General features: G+C 44.9%; 1 protein-coding gene across 7 annotated transcripts in view; it reads right to left on the bottom strand.

The window, feature by feature from the left end:
* The window catches only part of FMNL3 (formin like 3), a 129,008-nt gene that overhangs the window by 85,907 nt on the left and 15,458 nt on the right, over positions 1–27,643 (bottom strand). Inside the window, exon 1 of one of the 7 annotated variants that reach the window (XM_073580211.1) lies at positions 16,106–16,185. The exons of 4 other annotated variants lie outside the window; for them this stretch is intronic. The gene's annotated coding sequence lies outside the window, so the exon portion shown is untranslated. 2 more of the 7 variants (XM_073580209.1, XM_073580210.1) reach the window with 2 other exon arrangements.

The raw sequence follows: 27,643 nt of genomic DNA, 5'->3' as shown, positions 1-27,643 counted from the left end.
ACAAGTAGTATTCAACCCCCTGCAGATTTAGCAGGTTTACACATTCGGAATTAACTTGGCATTGTGACATTTGGACTGTAGATCAGCCTGGAAGTGTGAAATGCACTGCAGCAAAAAAGAATGTTATTTCTTTGTTTAATTTTTTTTTTAAATTGTGAAAAGTTTATTCAGAGGGTCATTTATTATTCAACCCCTCAAACCACCAGAATTCTGTTTGGTTCCCCTAAAGTATTAAGAAGTATTTCAGGCACAAAGAACAATGAGCTTCACATGTTTGGATTAATTATCTCTTTTCCAGCCTTTTCTGACTATTTAAGACCCTCCCCAAACTTGTGAACAGCACTCATACATGGTCAACATGGGAAAGACAAAGGAGCATTCCAAGGCCATCAGAGACAAGATCGTGGAGGGTCACAAGGCTGGCAAGGGGTACAAAACCCTTTCCAAGGAGTTGGGCCTACCTGTCTCCACTGTTGGGAGCATCATCCGGAAGTGGAAGGCTTATGGAACTACTGTTAGCCTTCCACGGCCTGGACAGCCTTTGAAAGTTTCCTCCCGTGCCGAGGCCAGGCTTGTCCGAAGAGTCAAGGCTAACCCAAGGACAACAAGGAAGGAGCTCCGGGAAGATCTCATGGCAGTGGGGACATTGGTTTCAGTTAATACCATAAGTAACGTACTCCACCGCAATGGTCTCCGTTCCAGACGAGCCCGTAAGGTACCTTTACTTTCAAAGCGTCATGTCAAGGCTCGTCTACAGTTTGCTCATGATCACTTGGAGGACTCTGAGACAGACTGGTTCAAGGTTCTCTGGTCTGATGAGACCAAGATCGAGATCTTTGGTGCCAACCACACACGTGACGTTTGGAGACTGGATGGCACTGCATACGACCCCAAGAATACCAACCCTACAGTCAAGCATGGTGGTGGCAGCATCATGCTGTGGGGCTGTTTCTCAGCCAAGGGGCCTGGCCATCTGGTCCGCATCCATGGGAAGATGGATAGCACGGCCTACCTGGAGATTTTGGCCAAGAACCTCCGCTCCTCCATCAAGGATCTTAAGATGGGTCGTCATTTCATCTTTCAACAAGACAACGACCCAAAGCACACAGCCAAGAAAACCAAGGCCTGGTTCAAGAGGCAAAAAATCAAGGTGTTGGAGTGGCCTAGTCAGTCTCCTGACCTTAACCCAATTGAAAAGTTGTGGAAGGAGCTCAAGATTAAAGTCCACATGAGACACCCAAAGAACCTAGATAACTTGGAGAAGATCTGCATGGAGGAGTGGGCCAAGATAACTCCAGAGACCTGTGCCGGCCTGATCAGGTCTTATAAAAGACGATTATTAGCTGTAATTGCAAACAAGGGTTATTCCACAAAATATTAAACCTAGAAGTTGAATAATAATTGACCCACACTTGTATGTTTAAAATGTATTAAAATTTAACTGAGCAACATAACTTTTTGGTTTGTAAGATTTATGCATCTGTTAATAAATCCTGCTCTTGTGTGAAGTTTGAAGGCTCTAACTTATTTGCATCTTTTTATCTGTATGGCATCCATTTTTATACTTCAAAATAAAAAGTTTCCTTAGGTTATCAACCGCAATGTACTCGGAAAACGGGACGCTATACGGATAATCTATATGGGGGTCCAATTTTTTTTTGCCTACCATAATAGTTTTTTTTACTTGGATCAAAAAACCAGGTCGTGTGAATGTAGGCTAATAATAAGACAAGTGACAATGTGGATCCGATTGTTCCCATGTGAGATCTACTCAATATACTTTTTTCGTCTGGGACATTGGGACTCTGTGTTCCCGTGGAAAGGTGATAAATGTATAAAGTGGGAAAATCCCTTGATGTAGGGGCAGAGACCCTAATCCCAGTGATGGATTACTTGCTCAGCCTTCTGCTGTAGTTTCAAATCAAGCGTTTTATGAGCAGAAGATTATCAATGCAGGACTAGGGTGTTCCATACCATACAGTCTAGCTACTCTGTGATCCCGCCCCCCACCACTGATTGGCAACTTGCTGATAATGTACACAGGAAGCTGCCAATCAGGGGTGTGGGTGGGGTTAGGCACAGCTCAGTGTTTTAGCACTGCTACATCTACAGCAGGGAAAACAGGAATTTTATCAAAACTGCATCAAGCAGCCCAGTAAGTGATACATCACTGGAATCAGGGTCTCTGCCTCTACATCATGCTGCTCTCAGATTCCATATCCAAAATTTGCTTACAGATTCCCTTTAAGCCAATGAGGAATCCAAACAAAGTAGACTGGGAAAACTCATACAGTGTATATTCTCTACTCTTTCCTTATCTTAGAAATCATCCAGATGTAAAAAAAACGTGCACGTAGCATGTTACGGTGCTGCCCATGGAGCATTAATCAGAAGAAAGAACAAACATGGAGAACTAAACCATCCCATGGACCCGAGGAGCCGCACAAAGCCAGATGTGGATCCAGTAAGCAATCTGTCCTCTATATTCTTCATGAATCCTACTCTGGATTTGCCTTTGACGGCATTAAAACCTGCATGTGTGATTCCGGCCTTACACAGTGCAGATTTGTGGTACTTCACGTAGATTTAAAACAAGTGAAAAGCCAATTTTTGGGGGTATGCTTGTGTCGGGGGAAGTTGTAGGCCATTGATCTTGCTCCTGACACTAGTGACGAGCTGGAGGTAAATGACAGGCTGGTGGAAAGATAAAAGGCATGGCGCAGCCCCACCCGAGGATCCCATGACCAGCAGACATCCCCAGGGAGGGCGCTCACGGCCCTGGGAAGATCGCTCTGGCAAGGCTTTGTTTTTTCCACCTATTCAAAAGGGCAGAGGATAAACTTTCCTCCCAACAAGGACGCCCCCTGAAATCAGAAGAGCAGGGACCGGCCCGTAGCAGAGGAAACAGGAAATCCATTACATTGTGGCCTAAAATTAAAACGCAGAATAGGACTTCTCCAGATAACCCAAGGTTAATGAAAAAAAAATACTACTAGAGGCAGCAGAGACAAAAATCAGACAAGACCGACAATGAAATAAAAGGATGAATACTGTGATGAAACTTGTGATGAATACTTATAGCATTACTTAAGATGTCAAAAAACAATTACCGTAATCAGTAGGCTGAAGCGCTAATTAGATGCTATTCTCGCCATCAAATGACACCGTAAAGTGACAAAGAACTCCATGAAGCCTCATAGTGCCATTGGGGGTCTCTTTAGTCACTTTTATTTATTTTATTTTTTTCTGATTTTAAAGCACCAGATAAAACAACGTGCCTCCGGAAATAACGGAGCCTTCCTCTCTTCACTGATCTTCGGCAGCTCGCTATACAACCAAAACAGGCTTCTTATTACCAAACAGCAAGTGTTTAAAATGGGATCTCCAAAGTGGAAGCCCCCCATACATACGCCCTATAGACAAATACCCCGGGCCCCTCTGTGAGTCACCTCCCGGGGGAACACTTGGCGCAGCCATTACAGCAGCCGATGCAGGTGACATGTAGCGACAGCAGCTGGCTGTCCGAGGATCCGGCAGCCGGACTGACCCCGGGAGGGAAGAGGGTCCGGGCCAGGAGGAGAAACTCAACAAAACTGAGAAGATCTAGAAAAACGAAAGCCATAAATATATCTATGAGGGCAGCAGGTACTCGAGTCTGGGTGACGGCATGCAAAGGCCATACCATGTACTCTGTACTGTGCCGGAGCCCGAAACCTGGGCAGAAAATGTACAATAATTCAGTTTAAATGGTATGTCTAGGATTTTCACAATAACCTGTAAAGCATGGATGTCATTTTATTTTATTTTTTTAAAATCCCTTTAAGAGTATAGAAAATAGAAAGAAATGTATACATAGAATAGGATCAGGACCCTTATACTTTCCCTATTTATCTACTTTGTGCCATCGGAGGCACAGAAAGGAAAAACAGCTCTTCAATAAAGTTCATGGTGAAGTGCTCAGTCAAGAGTGAAATAGCAATGCGTGGTTATGGGAAATTCACAGACATGCAGAGTCAGCCCTGGCACACGTCACGCAGGGTACAAGAGAGTGGGGGCCCCGAGATACAGACAAAGCGCATGGCTATAATCCACAACCCTGGCGAGAGCCAGCACAGCGTCCAGTGCACCCACCCTGGCTCCTCGCACCTTACACAGGCCCTGGCTCCTCGCACCGTACACGGCTCCTCACACCGTACACCGACCCTGGCTCCTCACACCGTACACCGGTCCTGGCTCCTCACACCGTACAAAGACCCTGGATCCTCACACCGTACAAAGACCCTGGCTCCTCACACCATACAAAGACCCTGGGTCCCCACACCGTACACCGGCCCTGGCTCCTCACACCGTACACCGGCCCTGGCTCCTCACACCGTACACCGGCCCTGGCTCCTCACACCGTACACCGGCCCTGGCTCCTCACACCGTACACCGGCCCTGGCTCCTCACACCGTACACCGGCCCTGGCTCCTCACACCGTACACCGGCCCTGGCTCCTCACACCGTACACCGGCCCTGGCTCCTCACACCGTACACCGGCCCTGGCTCCTCACACCGTACACCGGCCCTGGCTCCTCACACCGTACACCGGCCCTGGCTCCTCACACCGTACACCGGCCCTGGCTCCTCACACCGTACACCGGCCCTGGCTCCTCACACCATACACTATGACCTAATAAACCAGATACATATGCAATGATGGGTCACTTTCTGACCTCATAAACAGGGGAGTCGTATCAGTTTTCATAAAGGATTTGGTTTGGAGTACATCCCAGGAGTAACATCGGTGTTGGCCATAGTTTGGGGATGCCTTTAATAAGTCAATCCCTTTAAAAAGGGTATTTGCAAACGATAAAGCAAACCTTTGGTCCACGGGCAAAAAATTAAAATGTCACGGCATGTATGAAATAATACTTTTATCTTCCTTTCTGTGATGCAAATTGTGCGTGGGTAGTCAGAGACACTCCCTCTTCTGGATTGGCCAACACTAGTCATGTGACCTGGTGGGCTGAGAGCTGGGGAAGTGTCACAGACTATCGGTGCACTTTAATCACAGCTCCACAGATCCCATCAACCATTGGCTGATAGTGTTTAGATTTGGCGGGAAGCAGGCAATGTGTGTCTGCAGATGACAGTCCATAGAATTCCACTATAAACCATTTACACTGCCATCACGCTGAGTTTTCCAGAAAATGTTTTACTTTAACTAAGGAGTCATTACGGAACAATACAAATCTATTTAATAAATTGCCTTGTAATGTTTTCATTTCCTGTTCTGTCCAGATGTCACCATATCCCAGAATTCCAAGCGGAGGAAGTTCACCGACCGCCATATTGGGACACCCAAGTGATGGGTGGTGCCTCTTGCGTGGTACCACCAGCAGAACACCATCGCACTGCACCTGTATGAATTCCACGCAGGCACGGTGAATCATTCGGGTGATCCCGGCGGCAGAAGAATGACGTGTCTACAGGCAGAAGAAGCTGGTCACATTAAAGGGGTTTTCCCCACAAACAAAAGTTCAGTTTAAAAATTGTCTGTGTCTGACTGTGTACGGAGCATACCACATCTCCTGGGAAGGGGAGGAAGCAAAAGACAATACTGACATTACAACAGGGGATCACAGAGGATTCATTTTGTGAGGTAAAATATTTCACTGACTGTTTTTAAACAATATTTTACCTCACAAAATGTATCCTCTGCAATCTCCTGCTGTAATGTCAGTATTGTCTTTTGCTTCCTCCCCTGCCCGGGAGCTGTGGTATGTTTTGTACATGAGGGAGACAGAGCACAGGGGGGAGACAGCTCTAACAGGACAGCACATGAGGGGAGAACACAGCACAGGAAGGAGAGACAGCAGACAAGGGGGATAGCACATGGGGTAGACAGGTCAAAGAGAGCACAGACGGGAGAAGTCAGCACATGGGGAAAGAGAGTGGAGGGTGAGCACATGGGGGAAGAGATTCTCAACGCTGCAAAGCCTGCCCCCATTGTGACATTACCGCCCTCCCGATGCGACAGCATCCGGCCTCCTTCTAGTATGATAACTAATGAAAGATGGATAGAGCCATACAGAATACTGCCAACATTAAAGGGCTTGTCTGGCCACACCATTACTGATGGCCTGTCTGTCGGCTAGGTCATAAATATAAGATTGGTGGCAGAACAACACTCGGCACCCCACTTTTCAACTCATGTCTCCTCTGTCGGCACTTTGAAGGCGCAAAGCTCATCTCCATTAAGTGCATAGCGGATCAGCTGTTAGGGGGTCCTACACCACCTACTATCCTTAGCTCATCAATGTAGTACAACCGGACATCCCCTTTAAAATATGTTCAATACTAAAATATCCTAATCTAACAAAAAGTAGAATGCAACATCCTCTACAACTAACTTACGTCATTGAGGCTAAAAGCGACCTGTGGGAAGTAATGATCATTTTCGGGGTACTTTGCTTTATTGCTGGCATTAGAGTCCTCTTCCCTTCTGAAGCTATTTGCATATTTAAATTTGCGGAGGAGCATTGCATGGCCTACATGTCTCCTTATACTGACTTGGCATTCCTCATCACAAATAGAAACATTTTGCTTTAGGACCCCCCCCAGTCAGAGGCCTCTCCCCCAGCCAAATCAGACCTGCTGCTTTGCATCGATGAGGAGCAAACACCCAGAAACATGTGTCTGCAAATGAGAGTGTCTGGTTTGACTTCTTAACCTAAGTCAAGTGGCAAGGCTCGTCAAAGAGACAACATTGACTTTTAGGATTGCTACCCCCCAATAGATGGCACTAGAGTCCCTATCCTCTTCCTCTCTAAAGAGGCAACTTGTACCGAGAAAGATGTGATGGCAGATGATGTTTTTCCTATGTAGTAATTCATCTCAAAGCCAAGACAAAGATCTCATCAGAATTGGCAACGCCATGCCAGAATTACAGAACAATTACTGTAGTAAAGATTAAATATTTTTTAGAATCAGCTAAGGCTCTGTTCACATCACGTTTTTACCCTACTGTAGAGGAATACTTCACACACACCCCTGACAGACCTGTCATGTCCCCAAATGCTATTAGCCTGCAGATATGAAGTTAATCTGCAGATTAATAGCATTCTCAAGCCATAAGCCACACTATAAACCCAGCTGCCTGGAGGTAATGACATTTATTCCTCCAGCGCGGCTTCAGTCACCACTCCGTACATAGTGATTTGCAGCTGTAACCATGTCCTGACACTGACAGACAGCTGACTCTGTACTGAGCGGTGCCTGAAGCTGTACCAGCCGCACCTGTATGACTAAAAGTCGGAGGCTGCAGGGAGGAATAACGATTATTTCTTCCCAGCAGCCGGGCTTTCAGTCCATCGGCCAGGCAGCTTCAGAACGCAAATAACCTGTAGATTAACCCCATATTTGCAATGTAATATTTGTTGTTGTTTTTTTTACATGACAGGTTCTCTTTAATGTGGTAGTCCCCATCTTTTGCAGCTACCATAAAAACGGATGCAGAACACGGCCACCTCTCCTCTAACAGTGGCACTTAATGCTGCCCCGCTTTCCAGGAACATGCAGGTTCCAGCGTTGGGTCTCATATTTAGCACCTATTTATGGCAGATCATCTACCATATATACACAAGATGTATATAGCTCTTTAAATTAGATCATACCAAATCCAATGCAACCAACATCCTCCTTGTACGTCTAGAAACGTGCAGTGCTGACTTGTCCCAGGCTACAAGGCAGAGCTGTCTGGAGGTTCACATTCATTTTTAGCTTTGGGAAGACAAATTGCAAATATGCTTTTGGGCGTTTTCATTTTTGTTTGCTGCTTGGTGCATTATACGACACACACCCATCAGCATCTGCACATAGAAAGTCAGTCACATCTCACACGTTCATTTCGACTAAAGCGGGCCATATTCAAAGAATTAGGATTAAGTCGATAGAAGAAAAAAAATTTAAAAGCAGACAGCATCAAATCTGTTATGTGCCGCACATCGGCTGTATTACAACTTCAGAGACTAAATCGAGGTGCATGAGGCCTCTTCTGTACCTCCATACTAGAATAACAATGCTAAGCAGATCTTCCCGTTTCGCACTAATGTCCGATCCTTATACACTTCCCAGCACTAGCCCAATGATGGATGGTTCTCGGCTGCATAAACAACAACGCAGTCACAATGCGCAGCCCACTGCTGATCTCCAGCCCTCAGATTCCAAACACAAACAACATTTTCTTCTTCATTCACCAGGTCCAGGAATGAAAACAACATAAGTATGGGCAACTGTGACTATATCTTCACACCACCGAGAGTATATACACAAGGCATCTTTCATCCTCCATGAAAACAAATAGCAGGTGCAGGAAGAAACAGAAAACAAACATTGTATTTTCACACTACTTCTAATATTTTAATTGGACCCATTTCTAAAATTAAATTAGAAAAAAGTACAGACTGAGCCTTCCTGCTATCCTCTATTAACCAAAGCAGAGAGCTATAGTAAAGAGCTGCTCCGCTCTGGGTGGTCTCCACGTGGCCCAGCGCTACTCCCCTCTGGAGGGCTCAGCGTGGCCCAGCGCCACTCCCCTCTGGAGGGCTCAGCGTGGCCCAGCGCCACTCCCCTCTGGAGGGCTCAGCGTGGCCCAGCGCTACTCCCCTCTGGAGGGCTCAGCGTGGCCCAGCGCTACTCCCCTCTGGAGGGCTCAGCGTGGCCCAGCGCTACTCCCCTCTGGAGGGCTCAGCGTGGCCCAGCGCTACTCCCTTCTGGAGGAATCGACAAGTCCCAGTTGTACTCCATTCTGGAGGTCTCAGCAAGGCCTAGAAAGGTGTTAGATTTAAATAAACTCGGGGCACAGTATCATCACAAATTTGCATCTGCAGGTAGGTCTGGCCATGGGCCGTATACAGACGTTGGACCGTAGGACCGTACCCTTAGCCCTAATTAGTTTGGTACAATACTGTAAAGTCAACCTCTCTTCTCATAGTTTTCTTCCTCTGTGGTAATATGTTTCAACCTGGAGTCCAGGCTGTTCAGGTTACAAAGTTTTCCTAAACTGGATATACAGGTGAACAGGGTTATATCCACATGCAAAAAAAAATGCTCCCATTTACTGACAGCAAACAAATATCCTTAAAACTGAACAATAAAATTGGAAGTTATATGAAGTTAAAAGTCTCAACTCCAGAAAATGACTTTAGTTTTACAGTGGATGTGTCACCAGATTTTACAATGTAAGCTGCATATATTAGTAAATGTATCTATTTTTGACCTGATGAGGCTGGTGGTGTCCATAACTTGGAAAATCAATTTCAGTGTGGCTGTATAATTAAAGGGAATCTGTCACCCCTTTTTGAGATATCATATAATGCTATCATTCAATTGTGTGTCATATAAGGATTCTCTTAGTACTTTTGCTTCCCCCTGACCCCACACATTTCATGCATAAAAACCTTTTTTATATCGGTTCAGATGTATGTAAACTGCCGCGGTCCGGTCAGATGGGCGGGGCTTATTCACCTGCTCCCCCCAAGAAGAAATGCACAGAGCAAGACGGGGGAGGGGGGAAGCAAGTTAATAAGCCCCGCCCATCCGACCGGACCACGGCGGATTACATACATCTGAACCGATATAAAAAAGGTATTGATGCATGAAAGGTGCGGGGTCAGGGGGAAGCAAAAGTACTAAGAGAATCCTTATGTGATACACAATTGAATATCATTATATGATATCTCAAAAAAGGGGTGACAGATAGATTCCCTTTAACTTTCAAACTTTTCCATCCTAGTATTAAAATGCTCATCTTCATATCAGGATTATACAGCCAGGTGGGCTGGATTTTCAAAGTAAGTACACCAGCTTCATCAGGTCTAAGATCTATTTAAAGATGCCCTCCCATCAAAAATTGTATTGCCTTCTTTATAAATATGCATGTAATGCAGTATAGTGGCACTGAAATACTTATCGAATGCCTTCTTCCCTGGTTGCCAGCGCCACTCCGCTCCTCTTCTGGATCACAAGGCTCCACATGGACTAGAAATCACTTTCACAGTGTTAGTCTATGGAGCCCTATTCGGAGCGCCATTGGCTTACATTGATGGCAGTGAGATGACAAAGGACAGGAGCTAATAGAGAAAACAGTCAAAAATGAATAGATGAGAAACTCTGGCGCTAATAGACGGTCAGTGGTATTGGTCTTCAACCAATGAAACAGATGGTAGCCGACGTTTCGGCCGCCCTGGCCTTTATCAAGGTCATCTCTGCATATAATATTACAGACACATCAATCCTGTGTACAGAAATATCTATAAATTTACAAGAGCTTGATTGGAGAACATGGTAATAATGATCACAGAGGTACAAGTTAAAGGGATATTTTGAAAATCAAGCATATAACATGTTCGGACTTCCTACTGGGGATATCTGCAGTAGAAGATGAATATTAATACTTGAGGAAGCAGTAGTGAAACTGTGCCAACTGCAAAATTCTAGGTCTCTGTGGAGAAAAAAAAATGGATAACTGGGTAGGTATGACTGAAAGAGGGAAGATAGAAATAAAAAAGGGGAAGGTAAAGAAAAGTTAAAAATGAAAAAAATGCAAAGAAAAAAAAACCCTTACAAATTATGTACCGTATATAAAATGGATGCAACTGTAAAAAATAAGAAATACAAATTAAAATAAGAAAAAAATAGCACATGAACAAATGGAAATATAGACAAAGAATAGAAGTGCTTTGGTACACCCAGAGCACTAAAGCTTGCATATTTGCATATGAATTAAACCAATTTTTCAGTCAGTGAGCACCCGACTGAATCACTAAAAATGTGGATGACAATATCTTTCAGAGACCAACATGACCATAAAAATAGTTTGGGGGGTATGTTATACTGAGAGAGAAAATTAAAAAAAAAAAAAAAAAAAATCAGTGAGTCTTCTAACAAAAAAAAAAAAGGTAAGAATGACTGAGTAGAGTACATGGAATACACCGCCGAATCTAAAAATAACAAAAAAGTCTTCCAAAGTGCAGGCCGGAGATCACCAAGACTGCGACACTCTGCAGACTGCTCATCCGGTGACACATGGCGCTCAGTATCTGGGACGAGTCCTCTCTGCAGCTCTGGAATTTCCTTTTCTCAATCCACAGCTTCCTTTCCAAGATGAAGGAAACGTTCAAGGCCCCACCGCATAGGTCTATCCAGAAGTATTCAGGGGAGCTGATCACAGGAAGCAGACAGCTTCATTTCGGCTCTTTTATGAAAGATTTTAACAAAAGAAGAAATGCAACGACCCCGTCTCATGTATATCTATGTATCAGCAGTGTAATCACTCACAATACCAAGTGCTGCACATTGGGAGAGCGACACCAGGGACCAACAGCAGCCTAGGAAGGATGGATGCAGAAACTAGAAATCAGCAAGAATCTAAGGCAAATCCACTCTTCAGATCAGGTGGTGGCGGGAGGATTCCCCTGCGCAGATCACATATAGAGAACACAAGCCGGATGGCCACGTAAAGGACAGACTCCCCCCAGTTGTAGGCAGCAGGTGCACCTTGTGCTCGTCCATAATTAACACGCAAATCGTCCTCCGGCAGATCATACCATTAGCGTAAGTGCAGGGATAACAATCGCAGGCTTTACCAGGATCACCAATATCTTCACTTTCCATATAAATAAAGAACAGAATTATACCGACCACCCTAAAGGAAAACGGGGCAGGAGCCGATGAGCCCTGGCCACTATGTCAATTAACAACGAGCTGAAAATTAGATAACACGGTTACCAGAATTACAACGATTCCAAGGTCTGAAGACCCCACAATAAAGGGGGCTGTATCAGCATTTCTGCTGTGGCTGGACAGGCTTATCCAGGCTCCCATACACAGACACAAGCAGCGTACTACGTAAGGCTCCCATACACTGCATAGAGTCCGCCGCACCCGCTGGCATCGGCCGACAGTCTAATGTGTACGGAGGCCTTGTAGCTTCCCTGACACTTTATATTTTGGCCGAGAAAGTTCCAGGATGTTCGCTTTCCAATGGCCAATACTTTTGTACTCCCTTGGGAAAAGCCAGCACCTAAGGAGTCTGGCAGCAGCCCTCTCTGAGAACACAGGAGAGCTTGGCCAAACCCTGCGCTCCATCTAAGGCTATGTGCACACGTTGCAGATTCTGCTGTGGAATTTTCCGCGCAGATTTTGCTAAATCCGCAGGTAAAATGACCTGCGCTTTACCTACAGATTTAGTGCGGATTTCCCCTGCAGTTTTACACCTGTGGATTTCTATAATGGAGCAGGAGTAAATCTGCAGCAGAACTGCACAAAATGACATGCTGTAGTTTTAAGGGTGTGTGCACACGCTGTGGATTCTGCTGCGGATCCGCAGCGGTTTTGGTCCTGCAGAGGTGTACAGTAGCATTATAACCTATGGAAAACAAAAACCACAGTGCAGACAGTGCGGATTTTTCCGCGCGGTTTTGAATCCGCAGAAAGAAATGACATGTCAATTCTTTCTGCGGATTCCGCTGCGGTTTACCATCTGCTCCATTGTAGAGATGATAAACAGCAGGCTAATCCACAGATAATCCGCAGGTCTTCTGACCTGCGGATTTACATGCAGATTTTACTAAATCCGTGCGGACAAATCCGCAGAGCATTCCGCAGCGTGTGCACACACCCTAAATCCGCACCAAGTCTGCGCGGAAAAATCCACAGCATGTGCACAGCGGTTTTTGTTTTACATAGCCTTACATAATACTGTACATCACATGCAGTTCTGCAGGGCCAAATCTGCTGCAGAACTGCAGAAGAATCCGCACCGTGTGCACACACCCTGGATTTACTTCTCTGGCAGACCTTTTCTGCAATGGCACCAAATATTCACACAGTAATTTCCCAATGGATGCGATGCCGTCAGAATCATTATGACGACAGCATTTAATCAATAACACAAATCTCTAGCAATCTTTTTTGGCTTTCCAACAAAGCCAACCGTTGTTATTACAATTATGTCTGATTTCTGAGGAAGTTGGACAGATTAAAAAGTCAAGATTTATACAAAGTGTATACAAAAAAACAAGGTGAGGAAAGTGGCTCTGGACACAATGTAAATGTACTATTAGCCTTTGGTGAACACTGAGGGCAAAGAAGGTGGCAAAGGCTTAAACACAAAGTATATTGGAAAGGTACATAACATTTCACTATAAAACTAGAACAACCAGAGAGGGTCCAATGCTACCTGTGGATTAAAGTAAAAAAAAGAAAACACACAAACTGCCTTGTGTAAATCCCATAATATAATGCCCCGAACATATTAACCATCACTGCTACACTGCCAAATGTTTAAGCTCAAACTGTACTAAAGAGAATCCGTCAGGAGTTTTTTTTTGCTATGTAATCCGAGAGCAGCATGATGTTGGGGCAGAGACCCTGATTCCAGAGATGTGTCACTTCCTGGATTCCCTGGTGCAGTTCTCTAATGCTGAGCTGTGTATAACCCACCCATACCCCTGTGACCGCTGTGTACACTGTGCATTGTCAGCAAGCTGCCAATCAATGGGGGGGGGGGGGGGGGGGGTTACACAGGATAAGCCTGACTGACCTGCACATGAGATTTAGTCCATGGCGGGATCACACATGCGAGGAATACGGCCGAGTCATGCATGCTAATACCCGGCACTGCCGCCTGCACTCAGGAGCGGAGCGTGAGGCTCCATGTATTGCTATGCGGCCGCACGCTCCGCTCCTGAGTGCCGGCGGCAGTGCCGGGTATTAACATGCGACACTCGGCCGTATTCCTCGCATGTGTGATCCCGGCCCTACAGTGATAATCTCCTGCTGATAACACACGATTGTACTGAAACTACAGCAGTGAAAACACTGGAATCAGGCTCTCAGCCTTCACAGTATGCTGCTCTCAGACTTGTAGCTTAAGACCAAACAACACGTTTAAAGCAAAAAAACAAAAGGAATATATATTAATCTGAATTACCAAACACCCAAAGGTTTCAGACGTTTTAAATGGAATCCAGAAATCAATGGTATAAGTTATTGTAGCATCTATAGCTCAGTTTACGTAAAATAGAATTTGCATTGGGACCTGACATCTCACGCTGGAATTCAAATCCCTTTTTTCTTATTCCCGCATTTTTAATAAGAGATTACTGGCCCTTTAATTGGCATGCCAAAACAAACTAAAATTGGGCAGTGATTAATAACAGACTGCAAAAAATAAAGTCCTAGAAACTGGAGAAAGAGTTGGAAAAGACTATTCACTGTAAGTCATCAGGCTCTCGAAATTTCTTCCATGAATAAGGAAAGCCACAAAAATGTGCTTCTTTTCCAGGACATCCCAGCACGCATGTGTCTCAGCTGCTTACCATCCATTACCCAAGATGACGGCGTCTCCAGCGGGCCAGTATAAAGTGATCCTCCAGATGCCAAACCACCGCACTGGATACTGGGGCCGGGAGCATGACTGCTCGGAAGCGGAGAAATTAAACATTTTCAAGCATACCCATGAATAGGGCATCAATCACGTACCCAATGAGCCAGGGTGCCCACATCATACAAACACCGAAATAATGAGCCATCACTACTGTCCAACGCAACCATGCAAAACACTTAATGCGACTTGTCTAAGGTCCCGTCACCCGGGAGAACTGCTCAGGTATAGGCCAAATGTCTGCAAACCAACAGAGAATCTGTCAGCCGATTTTTGCTATCTAATCTGAGGGCAGCATGAGGTAGGGCCTGAGACACTGATTTCAGGGATGTGTCACATAATAGAATCATAGAGTTGGAAGGGACCTCCTGGGCCATCTGGTCCAACCCCCTGCTCAAAGCAGGATTCGCTAAATCATCCCAGTCAGATGTCTGTCCAGCCTCTGTTTGAAGACTTCCATTGAAGGGGAACTCACCACTTCTCGTGGCAGCTTGTTCCACTCATTGATCACTCTAACTGTCAAAAAGATTTTTCTAATATCTAATCTGTGTCTCCTCCCATTAAGTTTCATCCCATTGCTTCTAGTCTTTCCTTGTGCAAATGAGAATAAAGTTGATCCTTCTACAATGTGACAGCCCTTTAGATATTTGTAGACAGCTATTAAGTCTCCTCTCAGTCTTCGCTTTTGCAAACTAAACATTCCCAAATCCTGCAACCTTTCCTCATAAGACAGGGTTTGCAGACCGGTCACCATTCTGGTTGCTCTTTTCTGAACTTGCGCAAGTTTTTTTATGTCTTTTTTAAAATGTGGTGCCCAAAACTGGACACAATATTCCAGATGAGGTCTGACCAAAGAGGAGTAGAGGGCAATAATGACTTCACGTGATCTAGACTGTATGCTTTTTCACATGTGCTGTTGCTTAGGCCTATTCCTCCCATTCTGTGTATGCTTTTTTCATTTGTATTGCCCAGATGTAGTACTTTGCATTTTTCCCTGTTAAAAACCATTCTGTTAGTTGCTGCCCACTTCTCCAGTTTATTTATATCTTTTGAATCCTCTCTCTCTCCTCTAGTATTAGCTATCCCTCCTAGCTTTGTGTCATCAGCAAATTTAATCAGTTTACCCTCAATTCCTTCATCTAAATCGTTGACAAAGATGTTGAACAATACAGGGCCCAGGACAGAGCCCTGTGGTACCCCATATTAGCCTGTATGTTGTTTCAATACAATGAGTGTTTTATCAGCAGGAGATTATCACTGACAGGACTACAGCTTCCTGGTCCAACCACACCCCCTGCACTGATTAGCAGCTTACTGTCAATAGATAATGTACACAGATTCCCATCTATAAGAAAGTGTAACTTAGCGCGTATTGTTCATGTTGGGGACACTCGCTCAGCAGCGAATTAAGCACGCCAGGCACGGGTTGTTCACATAAATCAGTCCATCTGGTTTATTGTGCAGCATAACCATATAGCAGCAACAATCTTACATCAGACCAAATGAAGATTCAATGTAGAGCTCCGCTCTCTTAGCCCTGTGGTCACACAGGCTGTGCTTTGTCAAGCAAACAAGCTCTACAGTCTCTCAGTTAATTCCCCCTGTACGGGGTTACCTCTTAGCTGCTTCTCAGTCCTGACGTCCCTTCCCTCCTGGGGACTGTCCAGTACTCACAGGCTATTACACACAGGCCACACACGGTCAGCGGCGTCCACATGTGCGCTTCAGGAAGGCAACACTCCTACTAGGACGTCGGCCTCCCGGCACCTTCCACACAGACCAATCAGATCCAGGCATTCTCTCATGTGACTTACCTTGGTCACCTTATATGGTCCGTAGCCACACCCACAGCATCACATGGCTATGAACTCATTGCAGGTCCTTCAGATTCACAACCACACACATAGGGATTTACTTCAGACACACGCCCCTGGGTGGGTTTGTAGGTGACTGGTGCCACCCGTCTCACCAGCCACCTGGAAGCCTTCCCTGATACACTGTAACAAAAACCTCAGCAGTACCTCTGCTGATTAACACACATTCAAGCTTCCATCCCAGGGCCACCCCCCCGGGATACATACCGGTCATTTACGATCCTGCCGTTCCTCCTATTTCCATTACCACAATGGACATGCCTGTCCTGGGGCACCCACACAGCGCCCCTTAGCGGACACAGTGGTCACTGCACCACAAAAGGTATAGGCTCGATACACAACATATCAAATCAATGTCTATTAGACAGAAGTACACAGTACTGCACAAGTTTTAAGCTGGTGCGGATAAAATGATGCCAAGTAAGAATGCTTTGCTTTGCATTTATGGTTATTCAAGGGAACATGTCAGGCCCCCATGTTCTGCAACCCAGCAGCATTCACAGATGTATGACTAAATTCCCTGCCTACCAGCCCTGTGTAACATCATTCATTTCAATCAATGTTCAAAAAAAAAGTGTTTATAAGGTCCGCTTTTCATATGCAAATTAGAGCTTTGAGTAGTCGATGTGGCATTAGTTCTCTGGACTAGTCTGCTGTTATGATTGGGTCACCGAGGAGGAAAACAAGACCAAGCTAAGCCACAGAAAACCAGAGAGGTTGGTAACTAAGCGGATTGCAGACCCCTGATCCTATCCACACAACTAGCAGTAGCCGTGGAGCGTACTTACGATGATTCTAGACGCCTCGTCACAGCCGAAGGACTAAATAAGCCTAAAGCAAGAAAAGGGGACCTAAATTGCCCCAGAGCAGACCCCAAAGGAATAGCTAGCCCCCAAACATTTATTGTCAGTGAGACAAGATGAAAACACAAACACAGGTAAGAAAATACGCTGAGCAAACGATGGGGCCCACACTAACTAGAAAGGACAGGAAAGGAAAGATACTGTCTACAATCACACCCAAAAAACCCTGCAAAAATGTCCAACACTTCTGATAGCAAAAAAAACCCTGAAGTCACTAGACTTCACCCACTATATCAGCACTCTGGCATATTCTCAGAACAGAGCAAAAAGAGGCCAATCTAATAAGGGACAAAAAACAAACTGGCACAAACAGTAACATAAGGATGGAAATTCAGCACAGCCCCAGCCGGGGCTGGCTGACCACACAAAACTGAATAGACAAAACCAAACCAAATGCGAACAATAGCAAAGAACACTTAGCTTGAGAATGCAGGGACTGAACTGGAAACTAAGACCTCAGGAGGCAGGAAAAATCACAAGCAGAGATAGAGGGAGTCGGCTGTCTTAAATCCAGTCAGACTCCAGATGTCCAATCGTCGTCCTCATTATCAGGTGGCAGGTCTCTGTTAATTAGATCAGCTTCATTACCTCCTGCAACCACCAGAGGAAGCCCGGAAAGAGAACTCACGACTCCTCTATCAATACAACCAGCTCCACCACCCTCACCAGCAACCAGAGGTAGACCAGAAAGTGAATTCACAACAGTAGCCCCCCTTGAGGAGGGGTCACCGAACCCTCATCCACACCACCAGGCCGATCGGGATGGGCCCGGTGAAAAGCACATACCAATCTATCGGCATGAATGTCAGAAGCAGACACCCAAGAATTATCCTCCTGGCCATAACCCTTCCATTTGACCAAGTACTGGAGTCTCCGTCTAGCCAAACGAGAATCCAATATTTTCTCTACCACATCTCATATTCCACATTGCCTTTAACCAATACAGGGTCAGGAGGTGCCGCCATAGGAACTACTGGCTCAACAAACCTCTTCAACAGAGATTTATGAAACACGTTATGGATCTTAAACGCAACTGGAAGAGCCAATCGAAAAGAAACAGGATTAAGAATCTCCAAAATCTTATAAGGTCCAATAAATCTTGGCTTGAACTTTGGAGACACAACCTTCATAGAAATATTCTTTGATGACAACCAAACCATATCACCTACTTTAAACCGGGGACCAATGGTCCTATGCCGGTTGGAAAACCGCTGGGCCTTTTCCTGAGAGAGGGACAACTTATCCACCACTTGGTCCCAAATCTGCTCCATTCTCTCTACCACAGTGTCCACACCTGGGCAGACTGAAGATTCCACTTGTCCTGAAGAAAATTGAGGGTGAAACCCAAAGTTACAGAAAAAGGGCGAAATCAAAGTGGCAGAACTAGCTCTATTGTTTAGCGCGAATTCGGCCAACATCTCAAATAGGACTTCAAAGTCGGGTTTGTTCTCTCAGTCTGCCCATTGGTCTGAGGATGAAACGCAGAGGAGATAGATAACTGAATTCCCAGATTGGAACAAAAAGCTTTCCAGAATCTGGAAACAAACTGGACTCCTCTGTCCGACACAATGTTCTCAGGAATCCCATGCAACCGAACCACCTGTTGTAAAAACAAGGGTACCAACTCTGAAGAAGATGGCAACTTTGGGAGTGGTACAAGATGGACCATCTTAGAAAATCTATCACAAACCACCCAGATAACAGTCATTCTCTGAGAGACAGGAAGATCAGAAATAAAATCCATTGAGATATGGGTCCATGGCCTCTTGGGCACCGGCAGGGGCATCAACAACCCACTAGAACGAGAACAGGGTTTAGACCGAGAACAAGTCCGACAGGACAGCACAAAATTCCTGACATCACAAGGTACCAAAAATACCTGGATGACCAGCCAACGCGGAGCAATGAACTTCAGACATCACTCTCTTCCTCCACTGGTCAGGAACATACAATTTTCCCATAGGACAACGCTCAGGTTTGTCCTCCTGAAATTCCTCCAGGGCGCGTCTCAAATCGGGCGAGATGGCAGAAAGAACTACCCCCTCACCTAGGATGGTAGTAGGCTCGGTCACAATAAGAGAATCAGCAAAGAAACTCCTAGAAAGGGCATCTGCCTTAACATTCTTAGTGCCCAGAAGAAAAGAGACCACAAAATTAAAACGCATGAAAAACAAGGCCCACCTAGCCTGTCTAGGATTCAAGCGTTTGGCCGACTCCAGATAAATCAAATTCTTGTGGTCTGTAAGGACCACAACTTGATGTCTAGCTCCCTCCAACCAATGTCTCCACTCTTCAAATGCCCATTTCATGGCCAACAATTCCCAATTCCCCACGTCATAGTTACGTTCAGATGGGGAAAATTTTCGAGAAAAGAAGGCACAGGGATTCATTTTAGAAGTCACCGGATCTTTTTGGGACAAAACAGCTCCTGCACCAATCTCAGAAGCATCTACCCCCATCTGAAATGGAAGTGAGACATCAGGTTGCCGTAGAACCGGAGCAGAAGTGAATCTCCGCTTAAGCTCCTGAAATGTCGAGACAGCCTCTGGAGACCAATTCAGCACATCAGCGCCCTTCTTGGTCAGATCAGTCAGTGGTTTGACAATACCGGAAAAATGACCTATAAATTTACGATAAAAATTAGCAAAACCCAAAAACTTCTGGAGAGCCTTAAAAGAAGTGGGCTGAACCCAGTCATAAATGGCCTGTACCTTGGCCGGGTCCATTTCAATAGTTGACGGAGACAAAATAAATCCCAAAAATGAAATCCTTTGTACAAGAAAGAGGCATTTCGATCCCTTAAAATACAGGGAATTTTCCCTCAAAATCCGGAACACAGTCCGGACATGTTCCACATGAGAATCCCAATCACTGGAAAAGATCAAAATATCATCCAGATAGATGATCAAAAACTTATCCACAAAGTCCCGGAAAATATCATTCATAAAGGATTGAAAGACAGAAGGGGCATTAGTGAGCCCAAAAGGCATCACCAGGTACTCGAAATGTCCCTCCGTATTATGAAACGCCGTCTTCCATTCATCCCCGTGCTTGATGCGAATAAGATTATATGCCCCCCTGAGGTCAAGCTTGGTAAACCAGCAGGCACTTTTAACTCTGGAAAATAAATTAGGGGCAACGGGTACTGATATTTAACCGTAATTTTGTTAAGGGAACGATAGTCAATACAAGGCCTTAATGAACCATCTTTCTTGGTCACAAAAAAAACCCCAGCACCTAAGGGTGAAGAGGATGGTCTAATATGACCCTTCTCCAACGACTCCTTGATATAAGATCGCATAGCATCATGTTCGGGTACCGATAAGTTGAAAAGTCGACCCTTGGGAAATTTACACCCGAACATCAAATCAATTGCACAGTCATAACTCCTATGAGGAGGCAAAGACGCAGACTTACTCTCACTAAATACATCAGAAAAATCAGTCAAATAGTCAGGAATATTATGAGACTGGGGAGAGGTGGAGAAAACAGGAGTGTCACTAAGAACACACTGACAACTCCAACTCGCCACAAACACAGACTTCCAATCCAAAACTGGGTTATGAGTTTGCAACCAGGGAAAACCCAGAACAATAGTATCATGCAAATTGTGCAGCACCAGAAATTTACAATTTTCTTGGTGGTCTGGGGCAACTCGCATTATCACCTGGGTCCAAAACTGGGGTTTATTCTCCGGCAAAAGCGTAGCATCAATACCCCTCAAAGGAATAGGCGTCCGAAGAGGTATCATGGGAAAACCACAACGTTTAGCAAAGTCGAAATCCATCAGATTCAAAGCTGCTCCTGAATCTACAAAAGCCTTAGCAGAAAATGTAGACAAGAAGCAGATCAGAGTAATTGCCAAAAGGAACTTAGGTTGTACACTGCCCACCGCAAATGTGTGTGCAAAACGATTCTCTCGTTTAGGGCAGACAGAAATAATATGAGAGGCGTCTCCACAGAAAAAACACAGCTTATTACGCCTTCTAAACTCATCACATAGCGCCCTAGACAAAACCCTATCACATTGCATGGGTTCAGACGTTTGTTCAAAAGATGGCAACGCCTCTCGTGTAGTTTTACGTTCACGTAAACGCCGATCAACTTTAATGGCTAATGACATAGAATCATCAAGACCAGAGATAACAGGAAATCCCACCATAACATCTTTTACGGTTTCTGATAAACCCTTCCGAAAGAGAGCTGCCAAGGCACCATCATTCCATGTAGTAAGGACCGCCCAGTTTCGGAATTTTTGACAGTATAACTCTGCAGAATCCTGACCCTGGTTCAATGCCAATAGGGTTTTCTCAGCTTGATCAACAGCATTAGGTTCATCATACAACAACCCCAAGGCTTGAAAAAAATGCGTCCACATTAGTCAGAATAGGATTTTCAGGTGTCAGAGAAAAAGCCCAATCCTGGGGATCGCCGCGCAGCAAGGAGATGACAATTTTAACCTGCTCCACAGAGCTCCCCGATGAGTTAGGCTTCAAGGCAAGAAATAATTTACAAAATTCAAAAATTTAGACCGATCCCCAGAAAACACATCAGGAGTAGGGATTTTTGGTTCAACAGCATGTGATTGAGCGAGATAGGCGGAAATTCTCCGGACTTCAGCAGCGAGCTGCTCAACACGATCAGACAATTGCTTAATCTCCATTAAAGAAAAAATCCTCCTACGGCCCCAGAGAAAAAAATACATATAAAAAAAAAAAATTCTGACACTTTTTTTTTTTTCTTTCCTGCTTTTGAGTACCCTAGAATCTGTGGTTTAGGCTGGTAATTCTGTTATGATTGGGTCACCGAGGAGGAAAACAAGACCAAGCTAAGGCCACTTTCACATTTGCGTTTAAGGCCGCAGCGACGGCCTGCGCACGGCCGCCGCTAAGCCCCACCCCGATAGGGGACGCAGGACGCATGCAGCGTCCTGCGCTGGTAGGCGGAGCTACCGGAGGAGGCGTGGCAGGGGTGGGGCTTAGCGGCGCCCGTGCGTAGGCCGTCGCTGCAGCCTTAAACGCAAATGTGAAAGTGGCCTCAGCCACAGAAAACCAGAGAGGTTGGTAACTAAGCGGATTGCAGACCCCTGATCCTATCCACACAACTAGCAGAAGCCGTGGAGCATACCTACGATGATTCTAGACGCCTCGACACAGCCGAAGGACTAAATAAGCCTAAAGCAAGAAAAGGGGAACTAAACTGCCCCAGAGCAGACCCCAAAGGAATAGATAGCCCCCAAACATATATTGTCTGTGAGACAAGTTGAAAACACAAACACAGGTAGGAAAATAGGCTGAGCAAACGATGGGGCCCACACTAACTAGAAAGGACATGAAAGGAAAGATACTGTCTACAATCACGCCCAAAAAAACCTGCAAAAATGTCCAACACTTCTGATAGCAAAAAAAAAACCCTGAAGTCACTAGACTTCACCCACTATATCAGCACTCTGGCATATTCTCAGAACAGAGCAAAATGAGGCCAATCTAATAAGGGACAAAAAGCAAACTGGCACAAACAGTAACATAAGGATGGAAATTCAGCACAGCACCAGCCGGGGCTGGCTGACCACACAAAACTGAATAGTAAAAACCAAATCAAATGTGAACAATAGCAAAGAACACCTAGCTTGAGAATGCAGGGACTGAACTGGAAACTAAGACCTCAGGAGGCAGGAAAAATCACCAGCAGGGATAGAGGGAGACGGCTGTCTTAAATCCAGTCAGAGACTCCAGATGTCCGATCGTCATCCTCATTATCAGGTGGCAAGCCTCTGTTAATTAGATCAGCTTCATTACCTCCTGCAACCACCAGAGGGAGCCCGGAAAGAGAACTCACGACTCCTCTGTCAATACAACCAGCTCCACCACCCTCACCAGCAACCAGAGGTAGACCAGAAAGTGAATTCACAACAGTCTGCCCTGTTCCCAGGTCCCTATGGGCGTGACAACATAATTTGCACATCAGAGGCTTTGGGGGCGCACTGCCCATGACCGGAAGCAGTCTTCTGAACTCCTGGTCATGGGCAATGCGCCTCTGAATCGGGAAAGCCTATACCTGGCTAGAGAGGTGCAGTGATGCTGCCGAAATGAGAGACATGCATGCGCAAGATTTGTAGGAGCTGGCGATGACGCCGACTCGTGCCAATTATGTTATCATATCCACACGGACCAATCGGCATTACGATAGGTAAACTTTACCAATCGGTGGCTGTTTGAATGCTGACTTACGTAGGCGAACCAAAGTAAATGATTTAAACTAGATTGCTCCGTGTGGAGGCTGTCAGAGTTCTCAGCAGTGCCACTCCTGTTTACACAGGATGATACACCACCAAAGATGCACAAAAGATCATTTCACTCGAACGAGTGTTTTGTCTGTTTCATAGAATGGTAGAGTTGGAAGGGACCTGCTGGGTCATCTGGTCCAACCCCCTGCACGACAACATCTTACAGTGTAATTTCCATTAGAGGGATGGTCTAGTTTCATTCAAAACGGGGACTAGAGATTATGTTGTAAAATAACAAACCCACCAGCACGTCCCTCCTCATGCGCCGCCTCTCCATTGCTCCACACTGGTTGAAAGGTTGCAGTGGTGACAGGTGATTACAGCAGCCAATCCCCGCCAAGGTAGAGGGCATGATTATTTTAAAGCCCAATGACAGTCTGCAGTGGTCACGTATCCTGCAGACTTCTCAACAAAGAGGTGCTCTCCTGAAGACTGACCGGTCAGCCGAGAGCATGGGCACGCTGATGGGCAGAGGAGTGCGCTATCCCATGCTGTGCACCAGCGATCCGTCCAGCTTTAGAACAGGGCTTGCCAGTCCTACATCAAAGAGCGTGAAAGCGCGTTCAGTGCCTAGGACATCGGCCCTGCAGAGCAGTACAGTACAGCTTCAGAAATCCTCCATTATTGAAAACAGAAAGGATTTTTCCTAAGAGGCGAGTTGCCATATTGCTTTACAATCTTCTTTTTAACTTTACACATTTAACAAAAGAAGGCAACCCCTATAGAGCAAAGCTTAAAGAAATGAATGTGCGTCGTACAATGCATGACCCAGGGCTTCAGTTTCGCCTGCAGTGATCTTTTCCATGGGTATTCCCATCTGGGACATAACCACATCCTAAACCATACACAAAGTGAAGAGATGGCAGCACATAAGACTATTGTGAATGACTAATGCTGTAACCCTGTGTACAATGTAGACATCTACAAGGGTAGTTCTCCTCTCTGGAGAGATTCATCAGGGAGCCCCTGAAGGAGAACCCTAGGTGTGAAACATTAGGTCATATCCTGTGGATGCCATAACTATGCCTTGGAGAGTCGTACAATGTGACAGCGTGGCCCTCGGACCAGGCAGATGCACTCCTATGGGTGACCATTGGGCCATAGGGGCATGTTGGGATTACTATACTAGTCCTCTTTGCATTAGAAAGGTCTTATTGTGGAAGCTAATGGTGGGACACTGGGTTTATCAGGAAAACAGGTGGTGAAGCATGGAATAATTTGAACTCACAGGTGCGTACATTAGGTAAGCAACCAGAACTAGAAGGGCAGAAGAATGCAAACACAATCCCTATGATATAGCTGGCGATACGAGGAGCCATCTTCCCCCTGAACCCAACTCCCTCGTGAATTCCTCGAGGTGAAGGAGTTTCTGTGATTTTTCTTCTGTCACTTATCCAGCTGTTATAAGGCAACGTCAACATTATTATTTTCTATCGCAAATTTGCAACCTGAAAGAGATCTCCCATCTGGTGGAGGGATAGTCCGGGTGAATCACAGCCAAAACATGGAGATCTTTGCTATTCGGGTGATTTGTTTAGAAACCCTTACATGTGGTACAAACGGGAGGTGTAATTACAAACCTTTGCAAATGAGGATCTGGGTATTGCGAGGGAGAAATTAGATTTAGACATGTTGGCTTTTATTCCTAGCAGGCTTGGAATTTTCCACAAAGGTTGCACTGGGTCAGTTGTAAAATATAGGCAAAATGTAATAATAATAATAATAATAATAATAATAATAATAATAAGAAAAATACATGATAAGATAAAAAGGTGAAAACAAGAACACTTACAATAAATGACCCCCATAATCAGGACCATGAAAACTTTATTTAAAGGCATGAACACATTGGACATGAAAAATAAATATTCTTACATATACTAGTGGTTACCTTTAGTTTATTAAGAAAAAAAAAAAGTTCCATCTTGGCCCACTCTCCCATATACACGGGCATTCCTGTGCCCTCTATGAGAAGACTGCCAGCTGACATGTTAGTCGCCGACTTATCTGTGGGAGAAAAGTACAGTATCCTCGGCAGTCCAAAGTCAGATACGGTATGCCCGATTTACATCTCCACAGGCAGCCAGTGTCGCCCATAGGCATTAGACTGCAGGCTGGAACCATCGATATTGGAGGGTTCGGCCAACATTAGTCTAATGTGTATATTGGCCCTAAACGGAATCTGTCACCAGGTTTTTTGCCACTTAATGTGAGTGCAACATAATGTACAGACAGAGACACTGATTCCAGCGACGTGTTACTTACTGGTTTGCTTAGTGTAGTTTTAATAAAATCACTGTTTTATAAGCAGGAGATTAGAGGACTGGTAAACCTGCTGCCACATAGTCCTCCATATTCATGAGCTCTGTACAACCCCACCCCCACCAGATTGTCAGCTTTCTGGCTATGCACAGTGTACACAGAAATCTGCCAATCAGTGGTGTGGGTGGGGTTATACAGAGCTCAGTATTCAGAGAACGGCTAGATCTGCAGCAGAGATAAATGACTATCAAAATGACAACAAGCAGCCCATGAAGTGGCACATCACTGGAATCAGGGTCTCTTCACCTACATTGTGCTGCTTTCAGATTCGGTTAGCAAAAGTTAGCAAAAACCTGGGGCTTTCAGATTCGGCTAGCAAAAACCTGGGGACAGATTCCCTTTGCAGGGAATCTGTCAGCAGGTTTTGGCTATGTAATCTGTGGACAACATGAATTAGGGGTTAACACACAGAATTCAGGGATGCGTCACATGTTAAGCTGTGTGCTGTTTATTTACACTGAAGGTTTTATCACCAGTACATTATCATTGCTGTGACTAGTTTGGGGTTGGGGGGGGGCACTAGCCTGACTTCACCCCCTCCTGTGATAAGCAGCTCAGGGTTTATAGCAGGGCTGTGGAGTCGGACTCGTGGAGTCGGAGTTAGTTTTGGTTGGAGTCGGAGTAGGTAGAAATGTACCGACTCCAGCTTTAAAAAAAATGTATTAACTATTTCATAATTGAACTTTCATATGAATTTTATAAATGTTACTCAAATATATATGTTCTATCAAACTATGAACAACAGTGATAAGCAGTTCTGCTGGAGATAGAGACATTTCTTACTTCTTGTGTGTCACTGTTCTCCACTGCCCTTATCTAATCTTATACTTGGTTAACCTCATGCTGCCCCAACCCCCCTACTTACAATGTATGAAACTGAAAGTGAAAATGTGTTGCAAATTCTTAGTAGTAAAGATCCTCCTCTAGACTAGATCATACTAGGTGTGCGTCTTCCAAGCATCTCACAGCTGCCTGCTACTCAGAAGAGGAAGACTGTAAGAAGTATTATCCTTTCAACAAACTTTGCATCAGTTAACTGTGAGTACATAAGGAATAATAACAGTATTACTGACCACTATATCAGTTGTACGACCTGGCAATAATTTTGTACAATTGTTTTTAGGAAAAACAATTGTCATTTGGATTGTGAATGCAGAATTAAAAACCTGAGAATGTCAAAGAAGCATCACAGTAAATCAGCTGTATTTGAACATTTCACCATCACTCAAGATAGAAAACATTATGTCTGTCAGTGTATGACAAATGATCCAGACGAAAACAAATGCTGTGATGCCAAGATGAGTGCATATTCAGGCAAAGATAAAAATGCTCCTACCAGAGCTTCTAATCTAAAGAGACATTCACAGCGCTTTCATCCAGAAGTACTGAAAGCAGTAGATGAGAAAGACTGCATCCAAACCAATGAACCAGTGCCCAGCTCTTCCAGTCAAACAAAGGAGCAGAGAACTTTGCAGCCATCAGTTGCAAGATATTTTGTCAGTGACAAAGTTACTGTGACAATGACAGTAGATACATTTAAAAAACATCATAGAGCTTGTTGTAAAGGATAGTGTGCCTATTTCATTATTTTCACGACCAGCTTTTATGTGTCTGAATGGGGAAATGGCCCGCAAGCTTGGTGTTTCTCTGGAGAGAGAGTATTAGAAAATTAGTAATCGAAGAAGCTTTTAAACAAAAGGAAGAACTTAAAAAAACTCTCAAGGGACGCTTTCTGTTTCTTAAAATGGATGCCTGCACACGTCACAGAGTGAACTATTTTGCCATCAATGTCCGATTTGTTTGTGACAAAAATGAAATAGTTACCAAGACATTGGCAGTAAAAGACACCAAAGCTCATCACACCAGT

The sequence above is a fragment of the Dendrobates tinctorius genome, unplaced genomic scaffold (genome assembly GCF_039654945.1).
Source record: "Dendrobates tinctorius isolate UK_male_01 unplaced genomic scaffold, ASM3965494v1 ptg000064l, whole genome shotgun sequence".
Classification (NCBI taxonomy): domain Eukaryota; kingdom Metazoa; phylum Chordata; class Amphibia; order Anura; family Dendrobatidae; genus Dendrobates; species Dendrobates tinctorius.
This window is presented reverse-complemented; position numbering and strand designations above follow the sequence as displayed.